This window comes from Lepus europaeus, chromosome 13 (genome assembly GCF_033115175.1).
Source record: "Lepus europaeus isolate LE1 chromosome 13, mLepTim1.pri, whole genome shotgun sequence".
Classification (NCBI taxonomy): domain Eukaryota; kingdom Metazoa; phylum Chordata; class Mammalia; order Lagomorpha; family Leporidae; genus Lepus; species Lepus europaeus.
The window spans coordinates 24,854,774-24,867,711 of NC_084839.1; the positions used below are offsets into that span (position 1 = coordinate 24,854,774).

General features: G+C 39.9%; 1 protein-coding gene and 1 pseudogene across 2 annotated transcripts in view; both read left to right on the plus strand.

The window, feature by feature from the left end:
• BABAM2 (BRISC and BRCA1 A complex member 2) overlaps positions 1-12,938 on the plus strand; it is a 531,071-nt gene that overhangs the window by 271,287 nt on the left and 246,846 nt on the right. The gene's annotated exons all lie outside the window — the stretch shown is intronic.
• On the plus strand, positions 9,090-10,128 carry LOC133772940 (peroxiredoxin-1-like; annotated as a pseudogene).

Below are 12,938 nucleotides of genomic sequence, written 5' to 3' on the forward strand. Positions count from 1 at the left end.
CCAAGCTGAATCCAGGAGCCTGGAACACCATCCAGGGCTCCCACGTGGGTGGCAGGGGCCATCTTCCTTGAGACAAGACCTTTTAATGAGACTTTGGACATAAGCATTTGTTCACCTGAGGTGAAAGCTGTGGATGGTTTTTAGAAGATTTAACTAGAAGATTTTTCTATTTTTTTCCCCAGGGAAATCTTTATTTTATATATATATATATATATATATATATATATATATATATATATATATATTAAGGAATACAAATTTTTAAGTACAACTTTAGGAATATAGTTATTATTCCCACCTAACCTGCCCTCCCACCCACACTTTTACCCACACTCCCACCCCTCCTCTTCATCCTCCCTCTCCCCTTGCCAGCCCCATTCTCCATTGAAATTCATTTTCAGTTAACTTAGTACACAGATGACCAACTCTCTACTATGTAAAGATTTCAAAAATCGTGCGTGCACACACACACACACAAACTATTTGAGAACTGGTTTTACAGTTAACTCTCAATACAACTCATTGAGGACAGAGGTCCTGCATGGGGAGTTAGTGCGCAGTGACTCTTGTTGTTAACAATTAACACTCATATATGACTTCAGTGACCACCTGAGGCTCTTGAACTGAGCTGCCTAGGCTATGGAAGCTTTCTGAGTCCACACACTCCATCAGTTTTTAGACAAGGCCACAAGCAAAGTGGAATTCTTCCGTCCCTTTTGGGAAAAATACATCCTTTGATGGCCACTTCTTTCCACTGGGATCTCACTCACATAGATCCTTCATGTAGAACATTTTTTGCCGTAGTGTCTTGGCTTTCTGTGCCTGAAATACTCTCATGGGCCTTTCAGCCAGCCCAGGAATCCTTAAAAGCTGATTCTGAGGTCAGAGTGTTACTTAAAGCGATTGTTATTCTACAAGTCTACTGTGTGGACTACTTCCTATATTAGACATTCTCTCCTTTTTAATTCTATCTATTATTATTACCAGGCACTTGATCTGATTTATATGATCATTTTAACAATTAAGATGGCATTTTTATCACCAATTTTAATGGGATTTGGAATCCCATGACAAGTTTTTAAACTGTACCCTTAGAAGTAAGTCTGTAGGATTGTATGCAGAACTATACAGTTTTTACAATTACAAACTTTCTCCTCTCTCTCTCTTATTCCCACTCTTATTTTTTGCTGAGACATATTTTCAATTGACTTTATACTCATATGATTAACTCTATGTTAATGGTTCAACAAATAGTATGAAGAAAAAAAGAAGACAAAAAAATTTATTTATTTATTTGAAAAGCAGAGCAACAAGGAGAAAGAAGGAGCGACAGAAAGAGAACTGTTCCATCCATTGTTTCACTCCCTATGTGGCTCAGGGGCCAGTGCTGGGCCAAGCTGAAGCCAGTATCCAGGAACTCTATCCAGGACTCGCATGTGGGTGGCAGGGGCCCAAGCACTTGGGCCATCCTCTGCTGCCTTCCCAGGCACATTAGCAGGGAACTGGGTCAGAAGCACAGCAGCCAGGTCTCAAACTAACACTGAACAGAGGATGTCAGCATTTCAGGTAGTGGCTTAACCTGTTGTGCCACAATGCTGGCCCCTTAGCTAGGCATTTTGAGGAACTGCTGGGGGCTGAGGCCAATGGGAACATGTAGTTTCTGGGGCCTGTGCTCACATGAGGAGTTCCTACCCTTTTCAGACTTAGACTTTGAGTAAGAACTTAATACCTCTGTCTTACCTTTTAGGACCTTCTGCTAGTTTTTTGTTTCTCAATAATGCTTTCTGTAGTTCGGTCTGTCATCTTAACCAGAAGTGTCCACCACAACATCTTGTTAAATGAAAATAGCCAATTAAAAACAGTATGCAATGTAAATCTATTGTGTTTAAGTATCTACACATAGGAAAGAAATGCATGAACTACATACCTGTAAGTTATAGATTGTGCACAGTGTTTTTCTTATACTTGCATTGACTAGTCTTTTTTACAGTGCTGTCACTAGAGCAGTGTTTAGGAGAATTCTCAGAGAAAACAGAAATATGTGCCTGTAATCATTAGTGTTGGGGCAGGTGTTTGGTTTATCAGTTAAGACACCACTTGGGATACACACATCATTTATTGAAGTGTCTGGGTAAAGTCCTGGCTCTGGTTCCCATTCCAGCTTCCTGTTAATATACACTCGAGGAGGCAGCAGGCTCAAGTTGTTTCCCTACCACCCACGTGGGTACCTCAGCTGAGTTCCAGTCTCCTGGTTTGCTTTGATCTGGGAAGTGACCCAGCAGATGGAAGCTCACTCTCTGTTTCTCTGCCTCTCAAATTATTTAAATAAAGTAAAAACAACAATAACAACAAAACTCTGTTAGGATTACCTGTCTAACATCTACACCTAATTTTGCACTCCTCTGGAGCTATGGATGTGGAAACTCTACCAGTCCAGGTATCTGTAATTCAGGAAGGAAAGACCTCTCTTTCATTCCTGTGATATACATGAATTGAGTACCTCCTGATTGCAGAAGGCTATGATGGCTGATATAAAATAAATGTCATCAGGAGAGCCAAACCAATAGATAAATAACAAATATCCTTGTAGGAAAAGGGCAAATCTCTGTGAACCAGATTCATTTTTCCATTGAACAGTATTGGCTTGGTTACATCTATCTACTGTCTACTGTGCTTAGGTCCTGAGGCCAGTTTAACAAGTTCTCTGATGTTGCTAGGTGACCTTAAAATACAGCTTTAGGGCCTGATTTTCATTCCTTTCTTCACAATCAGATTTTGGACCAACCCTCTGCACCACAATGTCCTGTCCCAAATAACACTTTTAATTAACTCTATATAAATTCATCAGGTTCATAAACCACTAGTAGCCCAATTGGAACTTCACTTCTGGTCCTGTGATTTCAAATCTTATGGGTAAGAAAGCTTAATATGCCACGCATTATGTAATGGCAGAGTGACTCTGAAAAGCCAGAATTAGTACATTAAAGGTAACACTCTAAAAATTTAAAAATTCAGTGCTATTCATGTTTGTTTTAAAATTAACCTAGTAGTTATTGTTAAATTCTGTGGTCTCTCTCTTTCTTTCTCTTTCTCCTCTCTCTTTGTGTTTAATGTTAGCATTATTTTACAGAATGATTTTGGGATTCAAAATGATATTCTGATAGAAATTTTGTGTTCTCAGATGAGTTGACAGAGCCACAGATAGAGTAGGTAGGATTTTTCAGTATCCAGTGTTCAGAGAACCATATAGTAATTTTTACCTGTCTTTGTTAACAGGAATTATACTTACAACTTTCTTGGCATGAGTAAAAGATAGTAATCAAGAGATGGCCAAATGACAGTGCTTATATCTGGCACAAAGACCTGAAGGCTTTGAGAAAAGTAAATTACCTCTTAGAGTTTCTATTCTAGCTGTTGTTTTCCTGTCCTTACTGTCTTTCCTGTAGATATCAACTATCAGAATACTTAATTTTGGACTTTAAATAGAAGTTACAGTTCTAGCTCAGCATCACTCCTAAGGATTACATTTCTTTCTTTTAAAAATTATTATTTATTTGTTTGTTTTTATTTGAAAGAGAGACAGAGAGATTGAGAAGGAGAGATACAGAGATACAGAGCGATGGAGAGGGAGAGAAAGAGAGATACAGAGAAAGGGAGAGGAAGAGTGAGAGTCAAGAGCCAGAAGCTCAATTCAGGTCTCCCGTGTGGATGGCAAGAACCCAGTCGTCTGGGCATCACAGCTGCCTCTCAGGGTCTGTGTTAGCAGGAACTGGAGTCAAGAGCCGCAGTTGGGAACTGAATCCAGATTCTCTGATGTGCTACTGGAAAAAGATCAGCTGATCACCTCCATAGAAACAGGAAACACATTTGGAAAAATTCAATATCCACTAGGCTAAATGCCTGCTCCAAAATCTCTGTGTTTTAAGGTAGACTTACCTTCTGGTTTAATTCTGGACATATTTATATGTAAATTACTTTTATATGTAACCAAAGGGTCCCTGACTGAGTAGACTGATTTGTGTTTCTGGAATTAGAGGGCAATTCAGTTCCCAAGACTTGCCATTTCCTGTTAGTATAAACTTGAATGAGTTACTTAACTTTCTGAACCTGTTTTCTCAGCATGAAAATTAAGATAATATTATTTATCTTTCTATTTTTCTGAGTTTTAGAAGATTCAGATGAGATATTTGAAAAACATTTTCTCCACTGCCAAATGTTATATAAATATTGTAAATCATTGTTTTTCCTTCTATCATGATGTTACTTTCCTAACTGCTGAGCTTTTATATTTTCCAGTTATACTACAATTATAAATTGAATTTTTAAATTTCAGATTTTACATAAGAGTCAATTTATTTTCATATTAACTTTAAACCTCTTGTTTAAACCTTGTTTAGAACCTCTTGTTTTCTAGCCCTAAAATAGTTAAAATGGGGCCTTATGCCAATCAGGACCCTGCTTTAATTTAAAATATGAAAACTTACTAGCTCTTTTAATAATCTTTTAACCAAATCTAGAGTTGATGTTGAGACGTTACTGGCTTATTGTTTCAAAGGGTGTTTTATTTCTTGGCATTGGAAATTCAAGAAAGGATAGCATTGGGATAGCTGGGGGTGGGGAGAGTAGTGTTTGGATTATAGAGTTGAGGAGTAGTGATCTCAATTTCATCACTGCCTGTGGAGCCCAAAGACTGGATGATATTAGAGAACTCATTTCTCTAATTTCTGGGCCTGTTTAATCCTTTTTTTATTTTAAGCTTTATTTTATTTATTTGAAAGAGTTACAGAAGAGAGAGGTACAGAAGGAAGAGGTCTTCCATCTACTAGTTCACTCCCCAAATGGCCACAATGGCCAGGGCTGGGTGAGGCCAAAGCCAGGAGTCAGAAGCTTGCTCCCAGTCTCCCACATTGGTGCAGGGACCTAAGCACTTGGACTATCCTTGCTGCTTTCCCAGGGAAATTAGCAGGGAGCTGGATCAGAAGTGGAGCAGCCAGGTCTCGAACTGGAGCCCATATGGAATGCCAGCACTACTGTTGGCAGCTTAACCTGCTACACCAAGTGCCAAACTTGTTGAATGGGCTCACAGTTTGAGAGAATTGTAATTGAACTGAGCGAAATAATAAGCTTAGAATAGTTTTCTTTCTCAGACACAGAGAAATATAAAAGTATAAAATGTTTATATGTTAATGAACTTTTTTTCCTTGTCTCTGATAAGTGATTAGAACCATGGGCATTATACAAACTTGTAGAAATAATATTTTGTCAATAAATACTTTCATATAATATGCATTTAGAATAACAGTTTTGTCTTACATATAAAATTGAGCAAGCATTCTCTGGGTTTTGCATGTTGCTAAAATCAGCTTTTAGTTTCAACCCATAAGTAGTTGTTATGAGGTCAGGGTAACTTTTCATACCAAAATCTTTCTAGGACATTATAATAATAGAACATTAAAAACTATTATATGTCAGAATTTAACATAGATACAGAAATATTTCACAAAATATTAAAAAATAAATTGAATGTTATCTTTTAAAGATAATGAGGAGCCAGCTTTGTGGCTCCGTGGGTTAAAGCCCTGGCCTGCAGCGCCGGCATCCCATATGGGCACTGGTTTGAGTCCTGGCTGCTCCACTTCTGATCCAGCTCTCTGCTATGTCCTGGGAAAGCAGTAGAAGATGGCCCAAATCTTTGGGCCACTGCACCTGCATGGGAGACCTGGAAGAAGCTCCTGGCTCTTGACTTTGGATCAGCTCAGCTCTAGCTGTTGCAGCCATTTGGGGAGCGAACCAGCAGATAGAATTTCTCTCTCCCTCTTTCTCTCTCTCGCTCTACTTCTCTCTGTAACTCTTTCAGATAAATAAAATAAATCTTAAAAAAAAAAAAGATAATGATACATCATGACCAAGTAGAATTTTTCCTCGAATACAAAAGTTGTGTTGACATTAAAAAAATCATTGTTATTAACTACATTAATGAAATGAAGGAGAAAAAGATCAGCTGATCACCTCCATAGAAACAGGAAACACATTTGGAAAAATTCAGTATCCATCTGTAATAAAATAAATTCTTGCAGCAAACTGTGAGTAGAAGGAACATCCTCAATCTGATTAAATACATCTATAGTAAGGAATTTGTATCATACTTAATGAAGAAACGTTGAACAGCTTCCTAAAATCAGGCAAAAGGCAAGGAATTAAAAGTTAATGTGCATTTCTCATGAGCTTTTTTAATTTTTTTATTTTTTTATATGTATTTCCAAGGCTAAGACTTTTTCCCCCTCAAGAAAAAGTAGGATTTAAGGTGTCTAATCAGCTAGCAAAATTTACTTTCAACATTTCACTTATTTCAAAATCGATTTTATTGCAGCCAAAACAGTAGAATTAACTGTACATAATAATCTATTTTATATATATACATATTTTAAGTTATAGGGAATAAAGTTTATTTTGGCAGATAGTGTTAAACAAAATTAAAGTTGCATACATTAGTAACGTAACTCAACATCCTTAATTTGGTATAAGAGCGACACATTTTCTTGGTTTCCTGTGTTCTGCTAAGTCACCATACCTAAACTGTTTTATAAAACTGATACGCTGTCTCATGAGCTTTTTGAAGTCCCTTCTGTGCTCTTGGCACTTTCACATATCATTGTTCTGGATGCGCTAACCAGTGCAGTATGGTAAGAAAAATAAGTAAAATTCATATTGGAAAGAAAGAAATAAAACTGCCCTTGTTGGGGTGGGCATGCAGTACAGTGGTTAATTCACGGCGGGAGCTGCCTATTTCACATACTGGAGTGGCTTCTTTGATTCCTAGGTCCTACACTTCCAATCCAGCTTCCTGCTAATGTGCATCTGGGAGGCAGCGGGTGATAGCTCAAGTGCTCAGATCCCTGCTACTCAAGTGCAAAACCTGAATGAAGTTCCGGACTCCTGACTTTTGCCTGAGCCACCCTGGCTGTTGCAGGCCTTTGGGAAGTGAGCCCTAGGATGCTAGATCTTGGTCTCAATCTCTCTCTCTCTCTCTCTTTCTCTCTCTCTCTCTCTTCCCCTCTCTCTCTTTTTCTGCCTTTCTAATAAAAGGAAAATAAATTAAAAAAAACTAAGACTGTCTTTGTTTGTAGAAAATAAATATATTTATATATTTTGGAAATCTAATGAAATCTACAAAATGACTATTAGAACAAATTGTGAACTTAGGAAAAGTGAGTACAAGATATAAGGTTAATATTAAAAACAATTTCTTGAGGGCTGGTGTTGTGGCTCAGTGAGTTAAAGACTGTTCTGCAGTGCTGATATCACATATGGGCGCCGATTTGAGTCCCAGCTGCTTCACTTCCGATCCAGCTCTCTGCTATGGCCTGGGAAAGCAGTAGAAGGTGGTCCAAGTCTTGGACTCCTGCACTGGCATGGGAGACCTGGAAGAAGCTCCTGGCTCCTGGCTTCGGATCAGCTCAGCTCTGGCCATTGCAGTCATTTGGGGAGTGAACCAGGCCTGATGGAAGGCCTCTCTATTTTTTTAAAAACCAATTTATTGGAACAGACATTTGACTGTGTGGTTAAAATATTACTTGGGACACCTATATGCCATGGCAGAGTGCCTAGGTTTAAGTCCTAACTCTACCACGATTCCAGCTTTCTCGTGATGTTCACACTGGGAGATAACGGGTGATGGCTCAACTATTTGGATCCCTGCCACCCACATGGGAGACCTGGATTGAGTTCTGGCTTTTTTTTGTGGCCTGGTTCAGCCCTGGCAGTTGTGGGCATTTGGAGAATGAACCAGCAGATGGAAGATCTCTCTCCATGTGACTCTCCCTCTCTCTATATAACTCTGCCTTTCAAATAAATAAATAAATAAATAAATAAATAAGTCTATTTTTAAAAAAGTTGTTTAAGAGCCAGTGCTGTGGTGTAGTAGGTAGGCTAAGCATCTGCTTGTGGCTCCTGCATCCTGTAAAGGCACAGGTTCGAGTCCCGGTTGCTACTTCCAATCCAATTTGCTGCTGATGACCTGAGAAAGCAGTAGGAGATGGCCCAAGTGCTTGGGCCCCTGCACCCACGTGGGAGACCTGGAAGAAGCTCCTGGCTCCTGGCTTCAAATTGGCCCAGCTCTGGCTGTTGAGGCCATTTAGAGACTGAACCAGCAGATGAAGAGCTCTCACTCTCTCTCTCTCTGTACCTCTTCCTTTCAGTGAATAAATAAATGTGTTTTTTTAATTCTGTAGAAAATGTGAATAAGTGCATAAAAAAATATTTTTTAAAGAGAGTTGTTTGAAACAGAGAACTTTTTTTTGTCTTATTTATGGCTGTGCCAGGCCCAGGGTAGTGCTCAATACAACTTTACTGAATTTTGGTGTATTTAGAGGGATTTTATAAAATTAAGTATAGAGAAATGGCAAGGGTTGTTAGTGATAGAAGAGCTTTACAGATTGTGTAGTTGAATCTTAAAATTAACAAATTGATAATACATACACAAGACTTAAAAATATTAAAGAGGTAATCGTTGAAAAAAATCTCACTCCCTATCCTGTCTCCATCTACTACATCTCTCTTCCAGTCCTCTGTGTATAGTCTCTTTCATTAGATTCTTATATATCATTATAGGATTTCCTTATGCAAGCACAAGTGTGTGTTTTTATTTATTCTCTTCCTTACATAGAACGTGGTATACTTATATCCTACTCTACATCTTTGTTTTGTTTTCTTTTCTGAACAATGTATCCTGACAATCTTTTCACACCACTCTATAATTCCCTCTTTCTTTTTCATTGTATCACAGATGCCTAGCAGTCTGTTATATGACTGTATCATAGTTTCTTTAGTCAACCATTTGGGTGGTTTTCAATCTCATTATTTTAAGTAATGCTGCAGGTGAACAACCTTGTATGTGCAATTATTTCCTATGTATGCTGGTATAGTTGAGGGACAGATTCCAAGTAATAATGTTGCCAGATCAAAGGGTAAATCCATTTGCAATTTTGATGACAAGTTTCTTCCTTAGCAGTGCAGTCCCTTCAGTTTACACATGGGGTAACTGAGACATTGGGAATTAAGCCAGCCATTAGGACTGGCTAAGTGAGGACATGCTTCCTGGAGCCCTCGTCAGACCAAGTATGGATTAGTGCCTTTCCTCCATGTCCACATACTAGTCCACTCTCCCTGACAGAGCTTTTATCACATGTTTTATGCTTTTGGTTTACTTGGCTACCTTCCTGCTGGACTGTGAATTCTCCAAGTAAGGATGGAGACCACGTCTGCATGCTCATCGTTATCACTTGATACCTAGCTTAGGGCTTAGAACGGAGTTAGTGCTTATTCAGTATTTGTTAAATGAGTGAGCTGAGACAAATTAGGTCCTTTGATTCACAGTGCCTGTGACATTCCATTTCATATCTTCACACTCAGTGTAAAAAGTCACATCAGCCATACAAATAAATGCAGACCTGCACTTAGAACTGTTCATGTGGTCATTTTCCTGGTTCACTTCACTGTCTTCTGTCTCTTCAAGTTTCTGTGCTGGAACTGCAAAACGTTTTCAGGAAATGCCAGAACTGGGCACCCGGCCCCTACTTCAAAGCCACAGCTATTATGCCAGATGGTCAGTTCAAAAATACCAGCCTATCTGACTACAAAGGAAAATACATTGTGTTCTTCTTTTATACTCTTGACTTTACTTTCGTGTGCTCCACAGAGATCATTGCTTTCAGTGGTAGGGCAGAAGAATTTAAGAAACTCAGCTGCCAAGTGGTTGGTGCTTCTGTGGACTCTCATTTCTGTCACCTGCCTGGTTCAACACACCCAAAGACAAGGAGGACTGGGACACGTGAACGTTCCCTTGGTAGCAGGCCCCAAGTGCTGTGCTGCTTGGGATTATGGGAGGTCTTAAAGACTGAAGAGGGCATCTCATTCATGGGCCTGAATGGATGATAAGGGTATCCTTTGACAGATCACTGTAAACAACCTCCCTGTTGGCTGCTGTGTGGCTGAGACTCAGACCAGTTCAGGCCTTCCAGCTTAGTGACAAACTTGGGGAAGTGTGCCCAGCTGGCTGAAAGGCTTGCAGTGGTACCATCAAGCCTGATGTCCAAAAACAGCAAAGACTATTTCTCTAAGCAAAAGTGAGCAAGTGAGCATTGGGCCATTTAAGTGATGGGCTGCACTGTGCCATCAGAAGAAAAAAATCCTTCTTTTCTACTTACTTTTCATGCTTAAAATATAAGACTTTGGATTCAGCCTAAAAGTGGTGTGCTATAGGAAAAGTCTTCCCTTCTGGGGTTGGAGAGTCCAGCCTTTTTCCCTTTGTTAGGGGTGACCTGAGCTGTGTTGGGGGGCAGGCCATCTGATGATCTATATGATGTACCAGTAGTGAGGCATGAGCCCATTGACCTTTGTAATTTTTGTTAAACTTGAACTGAGACCTTGATGATTCTTCATTTTAGAAAGTTGTTAGCCTTTGGTTTTATGAGGAATTTATGCTTTGCTTTCCTTCTTGAGGACAAAATGAAGAGTTAGAGGTGCCTTAGAATCAAATAATAGCATTAAGGTGAAATACAGGGATTGGAATTGAACCAAGGTGTTACATTTTGTTAGACTACATCTGGAGAAGAGCAAGTCCTGTTGTAGTGTTGGCTAGGATACCACAATTTATGCAATAGGTAAGGTCTCGATGAGATTACCTAGACAGCTACATTTCCGTTAACTACGTATGGGGAGGGCTGCATAGGAACCAGAAGCTTGGTCTCTTCTAATGAATACCTGCTCTGCTGAAATATAGATGGATAGGCAGGTAGATAGAAAGGAAGAAGGAAAGGAACGAAGAAAGCTGTTCTTGTGGGAAAAAAACATTCAAGGTATTTAGTTTCCTCTGTCTAAAATATCATATCATACAGTGCTTCTTTAGTGGAAGTGGTGTTTCCAGAAAAAAGGAGTGATAATTATGACACTTGTCCCTGAAACTTTCGGGTATATAATCCCGTGTGCTGCATCCCAAGGGCCATGTCGGTTAAAAAAGGACTCACAATGGAGAATGATCAGCTTAATGAGCCATGTGAATTTCTACCAAGTTCCTTTCAAGAACCAAGGCTGTTTATGTGGGAAAAGAGGCGACTCTTTCTTTCTTTCTTTTTTCTTTCTTTCTTTCTTTCTTTCTTTCTTTCTTTCTTTCTTTCTTTCTTTCTTTCTTTCTTTCTTTCTTTCTTTCTTTTCCTTCCTTCCTTCCTTCCTTCCTTCCTTCCTTCCTTCCTTTCTTTCCTTCCTTCCTTCCTTCCTTCCTTTTTTTAAGATTTTATTTATTTATTTGAGGAGGTAGAGTTACAGACAGAGAGAGGGAGAGACAGAGAGAAAGGTTGTCCATCCACTGATTCACTCCCCAAATGGCTGCAACTGCTGGAGCTGGAGTGATTGGAAGCCAGGAGTCAGGAGCTTCTTCTGGGTCTCCCATGTGGGTGCAGGGGCCTAAGCACTTGGGCCATCTTCTGCCGCTATCCTAGGCCATAAGCAGAGAGATGGTTCAAAAGAGAAGCAGCCAGGACTAGAACCAGTGCCCACATGGGATGCCAGTGCCGCAGGAGGAGGTTTAGCCTGCTATGCCGACCCTGAAAAGAGGCAACTTAAATTCTGATTTTAGAACCATAAAGGACCTCATACAGAACAGAGGAGTATTCTCTGTCATTCCAGAGGGGGAGAAATGGAATTATTACACTTAAAGATAATGCAGATTTTATTTCAGTGTAATTGAGTCCAAAAGTAAATGCACTGCCCGTGCGATGTCATAAGTGATTTGGCTTTTTGGGTTCCCTTCATGAGAATTGAAGGATGAGAATCAACCAAGCTAATTGAAGGTCTGTTACCCTTCTGAAAGACAGAACTCCTTTCCAAGAAATACCACTAGAATAATGATGGTACTAATTTCCATGGATCTCATTCCAGGGAGTTGGAATGTCAAGAAAACATTTGTGAGGAAATGCAAAAGATGTTGGAAATATAGTTGAATGCTGTGAGTGAGTAATTCAGCACCCTAGCAAGTGACCTGAGGTTCAGACCCGAACTTGAGCTTCAGGAAGGAGCTAGCGTGAGAACTATCCACACACTTGGCCACATATGCTACAGGCCTACGGGCTGCATAGAACAAGAATAGTCTCATGCTTGTGCAGATAGTTGAAAGGCTAAATGTAGAGTGAATACTGGATGCTAATAGGAACAATGATGATTAAAATATAATCTGACATATTGAGCATTTCCTATGTGGTAGGTACTTAATGCTTCCAGTAGTCCAAAGAAATAGATATTAGTATCCTCATTTTAGAAATGAGAAATCTGAGGCTCAGTGGACTTAAACCACTTCTTAGAGTTGCACATTAAGCTATGAAGTTTGCATTCAGACCCAGACTGGATTCAAACCAGTCTGTCCTCTTAATTTCTGCACCCATCGTCTTTCCCTACACTGGTCACAGATGCCAGGCCAGGCTTCTGTTGGCTCATGGGCCAGATGTCACATCTGAATGAGCAAGGAGAGCTGGGGTCTAACAGGAAAGTAGTCAGGCAAGGTAGGGATTGACCCTCAGAAATGCTTTTGTTTTAAAAATTGAACTGTGGGGGCTGGTTCTGTGGCATAGTGGGTAAAGCCGCCGCCTGCAGTGTCGGCATCCCATGTGGGCGCTGGTTTGAATCTCGGCTGCTCCACTTCTGATCCAGCTCTCTGCTATGGCCTGGGAAAGCAGTAGAAGATGGCCCAAGTCCTTGGGCCCCTGCACCTGTGTGGGAGACCCGGAAGAAGCTTCTGGCTCCTGGCTCCCGGCTTTGGATCAGTGTAGCTCTGGCCATTGCGGCCAATTGGGGAGTGAACCAGTGGATGGAAGACCTCTCTCTGCCTTTTTTTTTCTCTGTGTAACTCTGACGTTCAAATAAATAAGTAAATCTTTAAAAAAAAAAAA